The 16286-nt window shown below is 53.9% G+C and overlaps 1 protein-coding gene across 10 annotated transcripts in view; it reads right to left on the reverse strand.

Moving 5' to 3' along the window:
• The window catches only part of ADD1 (adducin 1), a 73261-nt gene that overhangs the window by 54523 nt on the left and 2452 nt on the right, over window positions 1–16286 (reverse strand). Inside the window, exon 1 of one of the 10 annotated variants that reach the window (XM_058670334.1) lies at window positions 5998–6014. The exons of the other annotated variants lie outside the window; for them this stretch is intronic. The gene's annotated coding sequence lies outside the window, so the exon portion shown is untranslated. Of the gene's footprint in view, window positions 1–5997; window positions 6015–16286 lie in introns of those variants that run through there. 10 annotated transcript variants of the gene reach the window in all.

The raw sequence follows: 16286 nt of genomic DNA on the forward strand, positions 1-16286 counted from the left end.
GGCCTCCCAAATGGGCACTGGTTCAAGTTCCAGCTGCTCCACTCCAATCCTGTTGGGAGCACTGCACGAGTGTCCTGCTCTAAAATAATGACTGGTTCAAGGCCAGGAGGCAGCAGGAAGACAGGAGGTCACAGGTGAGGCGGATCTGCCTCCTTTCCAGGGCCTGGCCAGTCAGGTAGCACCCAGTGGACCCACGGGAATGCAAGTGATGGAAGTGAGAGCTGAAATTGCTATGGCAATAAGTATAGTTATTGTTATTTTATAGGCTAGCCTGTTTTTGCAATTTTTTGGAGCATAGAAAAGGTAGCTGTTTTAGCCGCTTTTATAATTTTTAGCTAGAAGAATTAAGGATGCTTTTATTAAAGAAAAATGCTTTTGATTATTGTTTTATTTATGGGGTTGCAGGGTCTATAGTTGTAGAGGGATTTAATATTTGTAATTTTTGTTTTTAGATTTATATTTTTTCCCTTGTAAACTATTTTCCCATTGAATAATGGGCAAGTTGTAGAAATAGAAATGTGGTAGGAATGTACTACTGATTAGCAGGTAATCAATCGCATGTGCCTTGGCCTTGGAGTCCTGGCTGCCGCTCCATGGCTACTGTTGAAGAATGAATAATGGCTTGCTTTGAAGAATATGAATACAGTGTTTTAAAGAATTATCTCTGGGGACACCTGCTTAGCCCTGAAGTGCAGACAGAGTGACCGAATGTCTGTACATGCCCCCTTAGTCTTGAAGTAAAAAAATAGAACAATTAGTTGCTTGTGCAGAAGCTTGTGAGGTTTTGAGTAAATAAAAAGGACAGCTTTTTCTTGGGCTGTTGTGAGAATGCACCAAGTGTCAGTGTCTGTGTCTTTCTTTATCGCCGACTCCACGCACCCTTCCCGAGCTCCGAACTCTCGGCTGGAGCCGGACTCCGGCACAATCCTGTTCCCCATTAGTGGCCAGATAAAGTGGCCGAAGTCCACAGGCCCCTGCATGAGTGACCCAGAAGCTCTGGGCTCCCCAGCGCTTCCTACAGACCTGTTTCAATGCTTGCCCAGGTGCGTTAGGAGGGAGCTGGATTGGAGTGCAGCAGCCAGCCAGGACCCAGACACTCGTACGGATTCTGGCACTCCAAGTGGCAGGTTAACCTAGGGTACAACACTGGTCCAACCAAATAAGATCGGAAGTCTTCAAAAATTCCAAATAATATTTGAAAGAGACAATCATGAAATTTTTCTAAAAGATGCATTTTACTTATCTGAAAGTCTGAGAGAGAGGTCTTCCATCTGCTGCTTTACTCTGCCAATGGCTGCAACAGCCAGAGCCAGAGCCAGAGCCAGGAGTTTCTTCCCGTCTCCCACCCAGGTACAAGTCCCAATGACTGGGGCCGTCCTCCCACTGCTTTCCCAGGACATTGGGGGAGCAGTGGAGCAGCCCTTACAAGGTACCAGCACTGCAGCTGACGGCTAACTCACTAGGCCACAAGGCTGGTTCCCAATCATGAAGGTAAGCCCAAATAGGGAAAATATTTGGACATAAAGTCACGGCAGGATTGTGAGTGCATCTGTCTCCATCCTCACAACCAGAGGACGCAGCGCAGCACTGCACGCAGGATTGTGAGTGCATCTGTCTCCATCCTCACCAGCCAGAGGACGCAGCGCAGCACTGCACGCAGGATTGTGAGTGCATCTGTCTCCATCCTCACCAGCCAGAGGACGCAGCGCAGCACTGCACGCAGGCGGCAGGCCCTCCCCAGGCTTCCACCCCAAGGAGGCAGGACTTCCTGCAGGGGGACAGTGCCGTCTGGGGGAGGGACCCAAGTCCGGGCAGGGGTGAGGCAAGTGCATCCCGACGCAGGGGACAGGTGTGAGGGGTTGGCCAGGCACACGCTCACACATCCAGAAAAGCTGCCAGACATGGGCTCTATCAGGCAGTGTGGGGGGATAAAATATTTCTTTAAGCAGCAAGTGACTTCATTTAAACTTTGACAAATAAGCAAACTTACACAGAGGTGAAGAAAAGAGGTGGGCCTTGTGCTTCACGTTCACGGGGCAGGCTGCACTCGCAGCCCCTGCAGAGTGCTCGGCCCAGCAGCGAGGGCTGAACTCCCCGCTCCCTGACTTGTGCCCTAGGACCCCCCGCCCCGCAGTACCCGGAGGCACGTGGCACGGCCTCTACAGGAAATGGCAGGAAAGGCCAGTGTGGCTGACCCCTACCTTTGCAGCTGCTCCTGCGTCTTCCGTCTGCTGCCCGAGCGCTGCTTGCCAGGCACTGCGGGCCCTGAGACGCTGCTTCTGTCGAACCCTCTGCTAGTCATCACCGTGAGGCCCACCTGTGTGCGCTCAGCTCTTACACCAGCTTCCCAGTCGCTCCTGACCCTGTGGTCACACACCAGGAGTCTCCAGGCTAGCTCTACAAGACCCACCAGACCCCAGCCCACACGAGTGGAATCCGAGCCACTCGGGGTGGAGGCCAGCCACCAGCAGTCAGGACATGGCCCAGCTCGCTGGGTCCCGGCTCGGCCTCCAAGTCAGCTGCCTGTGACGCCGCACAGCTGAGGACTCGGCCTCTGCCCCCCATACAGGGCAGACTCCAGTGGAGTTCCTGGCTCCTGGCTTCAGCCTGCCCATCCTGCTGTGACGGGCATTTGAGGAGTGAGCAAGTCAACTGGCGATCCTTCTGACTCTGTCTTTTAAATAAAATGAAAAGAAAAAAAATTGGGTTCTCCAGGTAACTCAAATGCATAGTCACAGTTACACTAACAGCCCCAAACTCCGAGGAGTTCATGCTTGCGTGTCCCAGTGCCAGCAGAGCAGTAAAACATCTCTTTGAATTCCACCAAAACCCAACTTCCTTGAGCTACAGTTCATCTCCCACAGCCTGCCTCTTCCATCTGGAAATCCTGTGAAAGTGTACTCAAGGGCCTGGCACAAGGGCTCGGAGACTAAATCCTCAGTTTGCATGCACTGGGATCCCATCTGGGCACTGGTTCGTGTCCCAGCAGCTCCACTTCCCATCCAGCTCCCTGCCTGTGGCCAGCGAAGGCAGTGGAAGATTGGGACCCTGCACCTGCGTGGGAGACCTGAAGAAGCTCCTGGCTCCTGGCTCTAGCTCTGTGGATTCCAGAGTATCAGTAAGGAAAGCTGCCTCACTCCACCCGACTGGCACGGAACTGAAGAGACTCTGGGGAGCTGGTGAGGACCACACCCCAGTGCAGCTCCCACTGCCCGGGACATTCCAGACTACAAGCAACCTGCACGTCCAACTGGGTGCTGTGGCTCTCAGCTAGCTCAGTACTATGTTCCAAGAATTACGTCAATTGAGAAAGTTGAGATACAAAATAAAAGCAGCTGCCTCCACCTCTAGTTCTCTACACTGGCAACTGAAGCATTTGTAACTCTCACAAGTCAGAAAATAAGAAAAGAAAGAAAACTGAGCCTTCTGGGCCCGGCGTTATCACTCAGAGCTGAGGATGTACTCAGCTTGCAAGCACAAGCTTCCCACATGGACACTGGTTCATGTCCCGGCTGCTCCACATTCCACCCAGCTCCCTGCTTGTGGCCTGGGGAGTGGAGGACGGCCCAAGGCCTTGGGACCCTGCACCTGCGTGGGAGACCCAGAAGAAGCTCCTGGCTTTGGATTAGTGCAGCTCCAGCCATTGTGACCACTTGGGCAGTCAACCAGCGGATGGAAGATCTTCCTCTCTGTCTCTCCTCCTCTCTGTGTATCTGACTTTGTAATAAAATAAATAAATCTTAAAAAAAAGAGGGAGTGAAAAAAGGTAGTTTATCCTTTCCATTTTGTCATTTCATAATTAGCTAAATAAACTAATCTCTTTTTTTTAAAGATTTATTTTTATTACAAAGTTAGATATACAGAGAGGAGAGACAGAGAGGAAGATCTTCCGTCCGATGATTCACTCCCCAGGTGAGCCGCAACAGCCGGTGCGTGCCAATCCGATGCCAGGAACCAGGAACCTCCTCCAGGTCTCCCACACGGGTGCAGGGTCCCAAAGCCTTGGGCCGTCCTCGACTGCTTTCCTAGGCCACAGGCAGGGAGCTGGATGGGAAGTGGAGCTGCCGGGACTAGAACCAGCGCCCATATGGGATCCCGGCGCGCGCTCAAGGTGAGGACCCCAGCCACTAGGCCATGCCGCTGGGCCCAAGAAACTAATCTTTTAATGATTTTGTAAAGGAACTTTTTTTGGAAAGCCAGAAAGATAGAGATCTTTGATCTACTGATTTACTCCCCAAAATCCCACAGCTGCTGGGGGCTGGAGCACAGCTAGGAGCTGGGAACTCAACCTGGAAGTCCCTCCTGAGTAGCAGGAGTCCAGCCAGCTGGGCCAGCACCTGCTGTGCCCCAGCACGCACACCTTACACCGGGACCTGCTGCGCCCCAGCACGCACACCGCACACCAGGACCTGCTGCGCCCCAGCACGCACACCGCACACCAGGACCTGCTGAGCCCCAGCACGCACACCGCACACCAGGACCTGCTGCGCCCCAGCACGCACACCGCACACCAGGACCTGCTGCGCCCCAGCACGCACACCGCACACCAGGACCTGCTGCGCCCCAGCACGCACACCGCACACCAGGACCTGCTGAGCCCCAGCACGCACACCGCACACCAGGACCTGCTGCGCCCCAGCAAACACCTTACACCGGGACCTGCTGCGCCCCAGCACGCACACCGCACACCGCACACCAGGACCTGCTGCGCCCCAGCAAATACCTTATACCGGGACCTGCTGTGCCCCAGCACGCACACCGCACACCAGGACCTGCTGCGCCCCGGCACACACACCGTACACCGCACACCAGGACCTGCTGCGCCCCAGCTAACACCTTACACCGGGACCTGCTGCGCCCCAGCACGCACGCCACACACCAGGACCTGCTGCGCCCCGGCACACACACCGTACACCGCACACCAGGACCTGCTGCGCCCCAGCAAACACCTTACACCGGGACCTGCTGCGCCCCAGCATGCACGCCACACACCAGGACCTGCTGCGCCCCAGCACGCACACCTTACACCGGGACCTGCTGCGCCCCAGCACGCACACCGTACACCGCACACCAGGACCTGCTGCGCCCCAGCACACACACTGTACACCGCACACCAGGACCCGCTGAGCTCCAGCACGCACACCGCACACCAGGACCTGCTGAGCCCCAGCAAACACCTTACACCGGGACCTGCTGCGCCCCAGCACGCACACTGCACACTGCACACCGGGACCTGCTGTGCGCCAGCACGCACACCAGGGCAAAAAAGCCAGTAAATGTGCCATTCAAATAATCAAAAAATAACAAATAAAATAAACACCCCCACAAAGTGTGATCTACTTGGAAACTCTTGCTTCAAGGTCTTGCCCAAAAAATGAACTGGCAAATGTGACGTGTTTGAAACGGTACGTGCTGACTGGGGAAGGGGACTCCCGGTGCTGGACTCCCCCATGCCCAGCTCACTTCCTGCCTGGCTCACACACTGAGCAGCCCTCGTCAGCACTGGCGGAGGCGGCCCTGCCCAGCTGCAGGGAGGAGGACTGTGCTCCCAGGCTCGCTCACACTTCGAGTTTCCAACTGAACTTAGCCATCTCCTCTGGCTTCCACCTGCTGATCCTGAGGGATTTATCCCTAGAAATTTAGTTTTTTACACTTGACATCTTCAGAACCAACAGCTTCTATCACCTTAATTGTCAATGAGCAAACTGCAAGGTTTGCACCCTCTCTTTAGCGCGTCTGGTGCAGGCCCCCCACCTCCGTCATCAACCCCGTGGAATAAACAGGCAGTCCTGGTGCCGTCAAGGTCGCCATGCTGCCAGAGATCAAAGTCACACTGCAGCACACAGGGCACCCTGAATACAGTAAACATTTTAATTATTCCACTGGCTAATGAGAATGCAAAATTGCCATGCTAACAATTTCAAAAACATTAAGTTTAAGCAACTAAAAATTAAGAACACATTAATTAAAAATAACACTTTCATGTTATAAGTTTACTTGATTTCATCTCTATATTGTAAGCAATGCTGCTACGGCTGTCTGGGTCGACACAGCCAGCCCTCACAGAGACATCACTTCAGCCAATCCCTGAACCAACATTCTTCCAACCAAGTGGGGGGGGGCGTGGACACAGCCCTGGGTGAGGCAGCCAGGCAGAAGCCAAGCAGCTGCTCCACAGGACACACGCAGGTCAACTGCACTGTGCCCCCTCAACTGTCCATTCTCACTGGTGCCCCACTGGCAACCTGGCCTGGCTGCTCACCGCGCACTGGGCCTCCGCACGCCTCTGTCTCCCTGGCCTTGGGCTCCCCTTCTGGATGTGACAACTACTTCACTCCCTGCTTGAGGAGTCCATGAGCACTTTATGTCATGCGTTCAGTACGCACACATGGCAAACATCTGTGAAAGGGAGTGGTCACTATCCTTACTTTATCAGCATCAGAAACCTCATCTTTAAGATTGGCTCGCTTTTAAAGGGACAGTGGAAGGACACTCTACAAAGAACACCAATGCACAAGGCCACGGCCATCGGAGGGTCTCGAGTCACGGATGTGCAGGCCAGCTGCTAGCCTACGGCGCTTCCTTCCCCCTGGTCCCAGCACAGCTGGGCCCCAGCAGTCCTCCAGTCATTTCACAGATAAATTCAAGCTCTGGAAGAGTGACAACGCCCTGCACAGAGAGCACCCACACACTTCATTGTCGCCGACTCTGAAACTGAGCACCTCGCAATCAGCTCATCCGAACTACATGGCCTCCATCACTCCTGCCAGTGAGCAGCCACCGCTCTCTGCTCAGAAGCAACACTGGGAGCAAGTCAGGCAGGAACTTGTGAGCCCACCACTAAAAAAGACTTTCCATAAAAGCAAGTCACTTGTATTTCAAGAAATACAACAGGCTGGCGTTGTGCCAACAGGTAAAACCTCGGCCTGCAACCCAGTGTCCATATGGGCGCCAATTCGTGTCCTGGTCGCTCCATGTCTGACCCTGCACCCTGCTGTGTCTCCTGGCTTCAGCCTGGCCCTGTGAGTGAATCAATGGATCGAAGATAAATAAATAAGAAGTATATGTTTTGGGCCTGGCGCAGTAGCCCAGTGGCTAAGATCCTTGTCTTGCATGGTCAGGGATCCCATGTGGGCACCTGCTTGTGTCCCAGCTGCTCCACTTTCCTTCCAGGTCCCTGCTTGTGGCTTGGGAGGACAGCAAAGGACAGCCCAAGACCTTAGGACCCTGCATCCATGTGGGGGACCCGGAGGAAACGCCTAGGTCCTGGGCTCATATCGGCTCAGCTCCAGCCCTTGTGGCCACTTGGGGGGCGAGCCAGCATATGGGGGGGGTCTTTCTGTCTCCTTCTCTCTGTAGATCTGACTTTCCAATATAATTAAATAAATAATAAAAACGTTTTTTAAAAAATAATGCTTCTAGGGACCCAGCGCAATAACCTAGTGGCTAGAGCCTCAACCTGCAAACACCTGGATTCCATATGGGAGCCGGTTCTAATCCCAGCAGCCCCACTCCCCATCCAGCTCCCTGACCGTGGCCTGGGAAAGTAGTGGAGGATGGCCCAAAGCCTTGGGAGCCTGCACCCACATGGGAGACCTGGAGGAAATTCCTGGCTCCTGGCTTTGGATCAGCTCAGCTCTGGACGCTGTGACCATTTGGTGAGTGAACCATCAGACAGAAGATCTTCCTCTCTGTATGACTTTGCAATAAAAATAAATAAATATTTTTAAAATGCTTCTAATAATAATATATGGTCACATTCACGTGTTTAAGTGAGTGTGTATTTTCATTCTGCATTTCCATTTTCTTAAGATTTAAAAAATATTCATTTATTTTTGTTAGAAAGTCAGATCTGCAGAGGAGAGAAAGATCTTCCATCTGCTGATTCACTCCCCAAGTGGCCACAATAGTCAGTGCTGAGCTGATCCAAAGGCAGGAGCCAGGAGCTTCTTCTGAGTCTCCCACATGCGGATGCAGGGTCCCCAGGCTTTGGGCCGTCCTTCACTGCTTTCCCAGGCCACAGGCAGGGAGCCGGATGGGAAGTGGAGCAGCCGGGATTAGAACCGGCGCCCATATGGGATCCCGGGGCGTCCAAGGCAAGGACCTCAGCCACTGGGCCACTCTATCAGGTCCAGCCTTTTCATTTTCAAAGTGTTTTTATAACAGTCTCTCTGTGACAGATTTCTTAACTACTTATAGCAGAGAAAGCTATGGCTTAAAGCAATTAAGTGCCTTTACCATCACTGCTGAACAGCCCTTGGTGACGCAGCCTTAAACCCGTATCTCCACTCTTCACCTAACCCCCTTTCAGGGTTATAGTTCTGTCTCCCCCAAATGAATGCACATCCATGAGGTGCAAACAAGACAGTCCCCACAGCACGTTGAACCAGGCCTTTCAGAGTGAGGAAAGACAAGTGTCTGGGAACCCCCATGGGCTTCCCTGGCAAACAGCACGGGTGCTGCAGCATGACCGCCACCCACGAGAGGATCCTGAAGGACTGCAAGCTGCAGCCCACTCGTGCGGTCCCCCCAGAGCCCTCACCTGCTGTCCGGCTTACATTCCAGCTGGCAACTCAGCCCAGAAAGCACTAGTTACATTGCTGCCAGGGACTCAGCAGCAGATGCCTGGTGCCCCTCTGCCCTGAGTCACTGAGTCCTCAGAAGGACTGTGCGGCACTGCACAGCCCGGCACGCAGACACTTCTCACACCACCACGGCTAAACTGAGCTCACGATTTTTAGGTGTAATTATTTTATTTGAAAAACAGAGTGAAAGCTAAAGAGAGAGAGAGAGAGAGACTCTTCCACCTGCTGGCCACAGTGTGCAGGGCTATTCCAGGCCAGTGTCCCATCCAGTTCTCTCACGCAGGGAACAGGGCTCCACATCACCCACCGCCTTTCCAAGCCAATAGGAGGGAGACAGGGCTGGGCTAGGCCAGGATCAGAGCCACACACTCCAACCAGTCTCCCCCAAGTGGATCAACACTTTCTGCCCCCCAGGGGCAGCAGGGGCACCCAAGTGCCAAGGAGGTGCAAGCAGCTACCCCCACACTGGCACTGCTGCAACCTAGACCTACAATGCCCCCTCTGTCAGGCGGCACTCCCAGACCCACAACGCCCCCTCTGTCAGGCGGCACTCCCAGACCCACAATGCCCCCTCTGCCAGGCAGCACTCCCAGACCCACAATGCCCCCTCTGCCAGGCAGCACTCCCAGCCTGCTCAGTAGTCAGTCGCAGCTGACCAGACCGGTAAGGTACTACCACAAGTAACACGGTGACTTCAGTGTCGATGGGCCGGCTGAAGTCAGAACAAAGCAGCCAGCCGGACACACGCAGTCACAGGCAATCTAGGAAAAGCAGAAAATGTGGCTCCCCATCACCACACTTCTCATAGCCCAGGAGAGCTCTACCGTCTAGTCTCCCAGCCTAGGGGGCTTGCCCTGCCAGCGGACAGCATGCCACTTGCTTGGGGACTTCCCAGCAAGGGAGCAGAGAGCATCCATGGACAAGCCACGGGCGGTGGGATGGGCTCCATGCAGATGCAGAAACCCAGCCCAACTTCGTTCTGGCCTCCTGCCCAGAAGCCCGGTCTGATCGGCCCGGGAAAGCAGATCCAGGCCGTCCCCATCCTCCCTCCGGCTTCCCTGCTGCCTGCAGCGGCACCTGGCACGGAACAGCTGCTCGAGAAATACAAGACCAGATGGGACTGACAGGCAATGCACTGAGTGAAAAAAGGCTTGCATAAAAGTTTTTAAAATTTCTGTTGTGCTTTTACGCTGGCAGAGAAGTTCTTAGAACACTGTAAAGTCACAGCTGCCTCCCAGACTCCCCCCACACAGCCTGCCAAGGCCTGCCTACGTGGCTGGTATGTGGTACAGTGGGTTAAGCAGAGACACGCAGTGCTGGCACCCATCTCTCAGCACCGGGTTCAAGTCCCAGCCAGCCACGTGGATCAAGTCTCTGGCTCCTGAGTCCGGCCTAGACCAGTCCTGCAGGCTCCTTTTCTGTTTAAGATGCACTGATTGGAAAGGCGGAAGGACAGCCACAGACCTTCCATCTGCTGCTTCACTCTCCAAATGGCCACAGCAGCTACAGCTGGACCAGGCAGAAGCTTCCTCCGCCTTCACATGTGCAAGGGCTCAGGCACTCCGCCCATTTGTACAGCTTTTCCCTGTTCAGCAGCAGGGGCTGACTGGGAAGTGGAGCACCTGGGACTCAAACTGGTGTCCAATCGCAATGCTGGCCGCACCACTGGCCCTCAGCTTCTTCAAAGTGAACCAGAAAATGAAAATTTCTCACCCTCTCTCCCTCTGTGTCTGTCTGTCTGTCTCCCTCTCTCTCTTAGATTTATTTTTATTGGAAAGACAGATTTACAAAGAGGAGCGACAGAGATCTTTCATTAACTGGTTTACTCCCCAAATAACTCCAACAGCTGTATCTGAACAGATCCAAAGCCAGGAGCTTCTTCCGGGTCCTCACACCAGTGCCGGGTCCCAAGGCCTTGGACAATCTTCCACTGCTTTCCCGGGCCACAAGCAGGGAGTTGGCCGGCAAGTGGAGCAGCCGGGACTCAAACCAGTGCCCACAGAGAATTCCGGCACCTGCAGGCTGAGGGTCAGGCAATGGAACCACCATACCAGTCCCTAACTCTTTTCTCTCTCTCCCCGTCTCTCCCTCTCCCTGTGTGTCATTCTTTCAAAATAAGTAAATTAATCTTAGAAAAGTGCTGAATATTTTTAAACTAGCAGGTATGAGAAACGATGTCGATGTTAAATACATATTAAGTCACATAAAAAGTGCCTGAAAAGGTACTGTAAGAAAATAAAGCTCAAAGGGCAAACTGAATTAAACTTGCTTCCCTCCACTCCTTTCAACTCCAATGTACTGCACAGAGGTCAGGACAAGCATTAACTACTAAAAATCCTGTTAAAGTTTAATCTTGTTCCTAACTACTTTAAGGAACCATGTGAGAGCCAGCAGGCACTGACCAGAGATATAAAGCATATGAAATCCATTACTCCACCTTACAAACAGGGTCTTCAAAGATACCCCAGGGCCCAGCGCGATAGTGTCGAGGTTAAAGTCCTCACCTTGAACGCGCCCAGGATCCCATATGGGCGCAGGTTCTAATCCAAGCAGCCCCACTTCCCACCCAGCTCCCTGCATGTGGCCTGGGAAAGCAGTCGAGGACGGCCCAGAGCCAGGGGATCCTGTAGCCGCAAAGGAGACTCCTGGCTCCGGATTGGCTCAGCTCCGGCCGTTGCAGTCGCTTGGGGAGTGATTCATCAGATGGAAGATCTTCCTCTGTCTCTCCTCCTCTCTTATATGTCCGCCTTACCAATAAATTAAATACATCTTAAAAAAAAAAAAGACATCCCTCCCCCAGAAGCGGTGGGAAATGAAAATGCACAGAAGCTGCTTTCTTGCCTCAACAAATTCTGACTCCCAAAGTGTACAGGAATACAATTTACAGAACCAGAAAGCGGCTGGCTGGCGTGCCCATCACACAGTCCCCACCAGGCTCCCACCTCAGGGGAGACCTGCCAAGCAAGAGGGGCGCAAACCTGAGCATGGGAGTCTCAGCCTCTCAAGTCAAAGCTTGCACCTTCTTAAGATATAGTTCTTTTTTTTTTTCTTACTTGAAACGTAGTCCAACAGGAAGACGGCTCTTTCTGCAAGCCGCAGTGTCCAGGCTGGCCAGCGGCAGCCAGGAGCCCAGGCACCTGCCCAGCAGCACCGGGAGCGCAACAGTCCAGTGTGAGACGCAGTGTCACGAACGGTGGCTCAGCCACCGTCACAGTCCCAATCCCGAAACACAGCGCTACACACCATGTGTAACACAGGAAAACGCTGAGTTCTGTTACTAATCTTAACATGGCACAATCATCTTTTTTTATTAAGCGAAAAAAGGAGAAGCAGGGAAGAAAGAAGTCAGACGCCTGGTCCAGAAGGCACCCGATGATCCACAGCACGCTGACACTGGATGAGCTGTCAGCAAAGCGGAACGCGAAGCTTCCTACACACAAGAGCTTCCTTTCAAAAGAAAGGCATTCGGGGATTTGTTGTTTTAAACTTGCTATTTATCACAGTCTGCTTATCAGACACTGATTCACAACTTCACACAGGGATGAAGCGCACAGCGCACAGCAAAGCTGCAAACAGTTCAACACTGAGTCCTCCGAACTCTCACAACACTTCCATGCTGGGGTCCATGTGAAGAGCCGGGACAGGAAGGTGTGAAGAGCACTGTTCCACTGCAGGCAGGGCCGCAAGGAACTTCCCGCTACGACCACCTGAATGCAGCTCCGTCTCCCTTTGCATGGACACCAACAACCCCACTGAGATTCCTGTAATCTATTTAGGCACTGTCTGCCTCTGCAGAGTTAATGTGCAGTATCAATGCCAGCTTGGAAGCTGATGTTGCTGATACCGTTTTTAGCCAAAAGGACTTTCATTACTGCTGTCATGGCTGCCCCTACTGACAATATGCTGATCAGGGGTGTTAACTCCCCCTTTGATCCTATGCTAATCAAGGGTGTTCCTTCCCCAGGTGTAGTGGGAATCTATTCTTTCCCTCTTTCTTTGATCTTTGGGTCCTGCCTTCTGTAATACATTTCCTCCCTTTGCTGATTCAAGACTAGCTATAGAATGAGGATTGCAGTAGGAATGTGTTACTGATTGATAGGCGCCAGGATGGATAACATCCTGCCTTAGGTGAAACAAACCGCAGAATTACCCTTAGAAACACCCACTTGACCATGACGTAAAAAGTCTGAGCCAGAGTTTGACTGATTCTGCATAAATAAAGCAGACAGCTTTCTCACATTGTCCACGATGATCATGGAACTGTAGTGGTCCGTCTATTTTCTTTACGCCTCATCCACGCACCCTTCTTGAGTTCCGAACTCCACTGGAGCTGGACTCCGGCACTTCCATACCTGCGTGCCAGACGGACAGACAGACTGCCCACAGCCTCCACGGGCTCACTCCCCACGGGTCTCTGGGAGACGGACTGCCCACAGCCTCCACGGGCTCACTCCCCACGGGCCTCTGGGAGACAGACTGCCCACAGCCTCCACGGGCTCACTCCCCACGGGCCTCTGGGAGACAGACTGCCCACAGCCTCCACGGGCTCACTCCCCACGGGTCTCTGGGAGACGGACTGCCCACAGCCCACGGGCTCACTCCCCACGGGCCTCTGGGAGACGGACTGCCCACAGCCTCCAAGGGCTCACTCCCCACGGGTCTCTGGGAGACAGACTGCCCACAGCCTCCACGGGCTCACTCCACGAGGGGCCTCTGGGAGACGGACTGCCCACAGCCTCCACGGGCTCACTCCCCACGGGCCTCTGGGAGACGGACTGCCCACAGCCTCCACGGGCTCACTCCCCACGGGTCTCTGGGAGATGGACTGCCCACAGCCCACGGGCTCACTCCCCACGGGCCTCTGGGAGACAGACTGCCCACAGCCTCCACGGGCTCACTCCACGAGGGGCCTCTGGGAGACGGACTGCCCACAGCCTCCACGGGCTCACTCCCCACGGGCCTCTGGGAGACGGACTGCCCACAGCCTCCACGGGCTCACTCCACGAGGGGCCTCTGGGAGACGGACTGCCCACAGCCTCCACGGGCTCACTCCCCACGGGCCTCTGGGAGACGGACTGCCCACAGCCTCCACGGGCTCACTCCCCACGGGTCTCTGGGAGACGGACTGCCCACAGCCTCCACGGGCTCACTCCCCACGGGCCTCTGGGAGACGGACTGCCCACAGCCTCCACGGGCTCACTCCCCACGGGTCTCTGGGAGACGGACTGCCCACAGCCTCCACGGGCTCACTCCACGAGGGGCCTCTGGGAGCAGGGACACCGTTTGGTCTTCCCCGCTGGGCCATCTGCAGCCTTCTCTGGTACCCTGGCAGACAGAAAGTAGAGTGACCAGGACCCAAAATGGCCCTCAGCCATGGCCTGCCGGTGCCCCAGGCAGCACCAGCCCCAGTCACTGCAGACTCAGCCTGCACAAAGTCCTGAATTTCTAAGTAAATAACATCGGAGTAAAACATGAAGTGTACCACAACTGGTGCCAGCGCAGTGACACACACGGTAAGCTGCCACCTCAGCACTGGCATCCCACATAGGGAATTACAGAGCAGTTCCAGCTGCTCCACTTCCCACCCAGCTTCTTGCAGAAGATGGCTCAAGTCACCCACGTGGGAGACGAGATGAGGCCCCTGGCTTTAGCATGCTGCAGCCCTTGCTGTTGTAACCATTTGGGGAGTGAACCACTGAAGGGGAGATATTTCTCTCTTTCTCTCGCTCTCTCTTTATAACTCTTTCAAATAAACTAAAACTTCTTTTTAAAAAGGGGGGAGAGCGGGCCAGGCGGCGTGGCCTAGCGGCTAAAGTCCTCGCCTTGAAAGCCCCGGGATCCCATATGGGCACCGGTTCTAATCCTGGCAGCTCCACTTCCCATCCAGCTCCCTGCTTGTGGCCTGGGAAAGCAGTCAAGGACGGCCCAAAGCGTTGGGACCCTGTACCCACTTGGGAGACTCAGAAGAAGCTCCTGGCTCCTGGCTTTGGATCGGCTCAGCACCGGCCGTTGCGATCACTTAGGGAGTGCATCATCGGATGGAAGATCTTCCTCTCTGTCTCTCCTCCTCTGTGTATATCTGGCTGTAATAAAATGAATGAATCTTTAAAAAAAAAAAAAAAAGGGGAGAGAGCAAAAACAAATCAAAACAAAACAAAAGCAATGCACAAGGGCCAGAGTGGTGGCTTCACAGGCTAATCCTCTTCCCTGTGGTGCTGGGTCCCATGTGGGCACTGGTTCGTGTCCTGGCAGCTCCACTTCCCATCCAGCTCCCTGCCTGTGGCCTGGGAATGCAGTCGAGGACGGCCCAAAGCCTGGGGACCCTGCACCTGTGTGGGAGACCTGGAAGAGGCTCCTGGCTCCTGATCAGCTCAGCTCTGACTGTTGCAGCCATTTGGGGAGTGCACCAGCAAGTAGAAAACCTTTTCGTATCTTTCCTTCTCTGTAAATCTGCCTTTGCAGTAAAAATAAATTAATGTAAAAGGAAACAGTAGCACAGCCAAGTAAACTGGACAAGGAATCAGGGTCTCTCTTATTCTCTTGCAAATATCAACTCAAATTTAAATATTTTAAATTCTGTATCTCAGCTTTTAAAAAGTACATTCACTATGCTTTTAATATCCTCACTCAGAGAAAAGATAACACTATCAAACAGCTGGAGGAGGCCTCATGGAGACAGTGCACGCACCGGGCAGTGCTGACCGCGGGCCACGCCCACCCGACAAAGCGACAAGTCAGCGGTCAACGCCGTGGGCACAATCACCCCGCTTAGGGAACGGCCAGCGGCCAGCTCGCTTCAGAACAGACCCCCTGCCCCCGCTGTCTCCAGTCTCTCCTTAAGCAGCAGGCAATGGCTTGAGGTGCTGCGCCTGCCTCCCACGTGCAACACCTGGGCAGGTCTCAGCTGACAGCAGGGTCATCTCCCCTATTCCGCCCCTTCAATTCAGCAATAGCTAGGGCTGGCAGTGTGGCACAGCATGTTACGCACCATTCCACAGGAGGGTCCAGCTCCCCACCAGCGCAGGAGACGGGCTCCTGCACCCACACGGGGACCAGCCGCGGTTCCCAGCAGATGGAAGACTTCTCTCTCCCCAAAACCCTTCCAAACAAATACATCTTATTTTTTAAAGATTTCTTTCTTTCTATTGGGAAATCAGATTTATAGAAAGAGAGACAAACAGAAAGAGTTTCGATCTGCTGGTTCACTCCCTAAATGGCCACAACAGCCACAGCTGAGCTGATCCAAAGCCAGGAGCCAGGAGCTTCCTCCAGGTCTCCCATACAGGTGCAGAGTCCCAAGGCTTTGGGCCGCCCTCCACTGCTTTCCCAGGCCACAGGCAGGGAGCTGGATGGGAAGTGGAGCTGCCAGGACTAGAATCGGCGCCCATATGGGATCCTGGACACATTCAAGGTGAGGACTCTAGCCGCTAGGCCACCGCACCGGGCCCCAATAATTAAAGTTTTTAACATAAATTTTAAAAAGTCACTCAGGGACAAGACTCTACTCTAACAAAAGCACATTTTTGGATGAAACAAAGAACAGAATGTATTTATTACCACAGGTAAACTCCCCAACAATTCCCTTATATCCCACACCACATTCAGCTTGAGGACAGTATTCCCTGATACAGACCCCAACAAGAACACCAGAGGTCAGCACTGCGGGGCACCCAGGGAGGCCGCTGCCACACCAGCATCCCA

The sequence above is a fragment of the Ochotona princeps genome, chromosome 11 (assembly GCF_030435755.1).
Source record: "Ochotona princeps isolate mOchPri1 chromosome 11, mOchPri1.hap1, whole genome shotgun sequence".
Lineage (NCBI taxonomy): Eukaryota > Metazoa > Chordata > Mammalia > Lagomorpha > Ochotonidae > Ochotona > Ochotona princeps.